The following is a 3,502-nucleotide window of genomic DNA, read 5'->3' as shown; positions in this document are numbered from 1 at the left end:
AAGTTCTGGCTCCGGTCATGGCTCATCTGCGTCTTCATGGAGTTCAGATCTTTCCTTATCTGGACGATTGTCTTATAAAATCCCAATCTCCTCAACAGCTGGCTCACGACACACGTCTATGCCAACAAATGTTCAAGGCTCTAGGGTTAACCATCAATGTGGAGAAGTCACACTTTACACCGCTGCGAATAAGAAACTTTCTGGGAGCAATTCTAGACACAAACCTGTCAAAAGCCTGCATCTCCCTCGAGCGACATCAGAAAATAATTAGTCTGGTCTCACTCATCAGGTCAAAGCAGTCAGGTTCTGTGCGAACGTTAAAGTCGTATCTGGGGATGGCATCATCTTGTATCGCACTGATCCCAAATTGCAGGTTACGCACTCGTCCTATACAGAAGGAATTGGACCTGCAATGGCGTCAAGTGTCGGGGTCGTTCAACGATCGGGTGACGGTCACATCCCGCATGAAGAACAGTTTGCTCTGGTGGGAACAACCAGCCAATCTGGACGAAGGGATGTCGTTTCTAGCCCAGTCTCCGGATCTGACGTTGACTACAGATGCGTCCATGGAGGGTTGGGGCGCTCATCTCTTGGACCTTTCCATCAAAGGCAAATGGACGGCGACACAACGAACCTGGCATATCAATCGGCTGGAGTTGATGGCAATCTTCCTAGCGCTCAAATCATTCTTGCCCGTAGTGCAGGGGGAGTCGGTGCTGGTTCAGACCGACAACACCACCAGCATGCACTACATGAACAAACAGGGCGGCACAAGATCTCAGCCACTGTCTCGTCTAGCTCAAAGGATTTGGGATTGGGCTCTTCATCACCAAATTTCTTTGACGGCAGTCCATCTGCCGGGGGTATCCAACATCCTTGCGGATTCCCTGAGCAGGTCCGCGTCATCCACTCACGAGTGGGAGATACATCAACCGACTCTAGACCTGGTGTTCCGCCGTTGGGGTCGTCCCATGATAGACCTCTTCGCAACCCCAGTGAATCGGAAGTGCCAATCTTTCGCAAGCTGGCATCCCCATCCAGAGTCCAGCGGAAATGCCCTGCTCATGGATTGGAGCGGACTGTTTGCTTATGCTTTTCCACCGATCCCGTTGGTGCCGAGAACGTTGTGGAAGATGCGCAGGCAACCCTGCCACTTAATACTGATCGCCCCGCGTTGGCCCAGACAGGCTTGGTTCTCGGAACTGCTTCTGTTGTGACAAAGCACACCCATTCATCTGCATCCACGTCCAGACCTCCTGACGATGGACGACGGTCAAATTTGCCATCCAGACCCATCCACGCTTCAATTATCGGCATGGAACCTGAATACGTTGAATTTGCGAACTTAAATATGCCCCAAGAATGCAGAGACATTCTAGCGTCTGCTAGAGCTCCATCAACCATCAGGACATATAAGCTGAAATGGAAGCATTTCTGTCATTGGTGCGCTGCATCCAATGTCCACCCAATCAATTCAACTCCGGAACAGCTTTTGCCTTTCTTTCTGAGCCTCGCTCAGTCTGGTCTCTCTCATGCCACTTTGAGAGTTTTTTCTAGCAGCTATTTCACGCTTTCGGCACGATGGCTCAACGTCTCTCTGTTCATCCAGAATCATCCGACAGTTCTTTAAAGGTCTCTTCAGGAAGTTTCCTCCGATTAGGCGCCCTCCCCCGGCATGGCACCTCAACGTGGTATTGTCACAGCTTAAGAAGCCTCCTTTTGAACCGATCCACAGAGCAGACATCAAGTATCTTACATGGAAGGTTGCTTTACTTTTGGCCTTCACATCTTCTCGTCGTGTAAGTGATTTTCACGCTTTCACGATCAAGCCTCCGTATTTACAATTTAAGCCCGATGGAGTGTCACTTCGTACCAATCCTTCTTTTTTGCCACAAGTACCTACTGATTTCCATTTGAACGAACCTGTCTTCTTAAAGACTTTTTCCCAGATCCAAAATCTCCGGCAGAACAACGACTACATTCTTTAGACATCAAGCGTTGTCTAAAATTTTACATTTCAAGGACTACCCCTTTCCGTAAATCCGATCAACTGTTTGTAGCATATGGACGGATGCGGAAGGGACATTCAGTGACAAAACAGACAGTTGCAAGATGGCTCTCAGCAGCCATATCCTTTTGTCACCAACAAGCTGGCAAGCCTATACAACGTCGAGTGAAGGCACATTCAACGAGAGCGATGGCGTCATCCACCGCTTTGTTTGCTGGGGTGCCTCTACACCAGATTTGTCGGGCAGCGACATGGTCCAGCAGGCACACCTTTACCAGACATTACTGTTTGGAAGCCATCAACGAAGCGGATACCGCAGTGGGGCAAGCAGTGCTTCGTCATCTTTTCAAATAAGGTGAGCCTCTGTTCCCTCCTCCATCTCTTTCTGAGATTGCTATATGCTTTTGAGCTATATGTTATTGTTTTCAAGTTTTTGAGAATGTATTGCAATCTCAGCTTCTAAGGAGGTTACTGCTATCTATTCTATTCAAGCATGTGAATCTATGAAAGACACCCCTAATACTGGAGAGGAACAATTGTTACTTACCTGTAAACAGGTGGTTCTCCAGTATTGGTGTCATACATAGATTCACCTGCGACCCTCCCTCCTCCCCTCAGAGGCTCTTTCTCCTCATACTCTCTTATTACTTGTGCTACGAAAATCTGAGGGCTTGAGCTTCTGAGGAGAAGGTTCTAGAGGGTGCTTGAGCCTGATTGGCTGCAGTTTGGACTAACATAATGACACTGATATGTTGCAGATGAGCTTTCTCTCTATAATGCATTCCTATGGAGGAACCATTGTTAAGGTTTTTCAGTGTATATTATCTCTGTTTTATGATGTATTATGTTATTACATATATATATATATATATATATTAGCATTATTGCTATTTTATGTACCGTGGGACTCCCACTTCGACGACGGGGAATATTCAAGCATGTGAATCTATGAAAGACACCAATACTGGAGAACCACCTGTTTACAGGTAAGTAACAATTGTTCATCCTCTATAATAAACTGATGAACAGGAGATGCCCCAAGTGCTTGGTTTCCTGTTCACTTAAGAAAGCCTGGTATTGCCCGCAAGACCTACTACTAACACCAAAATAAAAGAAAATCCCTGCATTCCTTTGGCTTTCACATTTTGTCCTGCAAGCAATCATGTTAGTTAGATTATTAAGCCCAATTGGGAAATACTCCAGTTTAACTAATTGTTCATGGAACCTCTTTTGTTTTCATATAAGAGAGGTCAGAATCTGAAAGACCATCTTGTCCATGCTATGACATTGGACCCTAAAGACAAAATACCTGATCCAACTGTTACTTCCTCTTGGGGATATTTCAAATGTCTAAGATGCTCTGTTTGTTGCCAAACTAAGGCTACAAAGGAATTAAAACAGGTCTATAACATATACAATAGAACAATTCACCAACTGTAACTCGTCCAATGAAATTTGCACAATATCGTGTCCATGTGGACTTACATTGAACAG

The sequence above is a fragment of the Lissotriton vulgaris genome, chromosome 6, assembly GCF_964263255.1.
Source record: "Lissotriton vulgaris chromosome 6, aLisVul1.2, whole genome shotgun sequence".
NCBI classification, from domain to species: domain Eukaryota; kingdom Metazoa; phylum Chordata; class Amphibia; order Caudata; family Salamandridae; genus Lissotriton; species Lissotriton vulgaris.
This window is presented reverse-complemented; position numbering follows the sequence as displayed.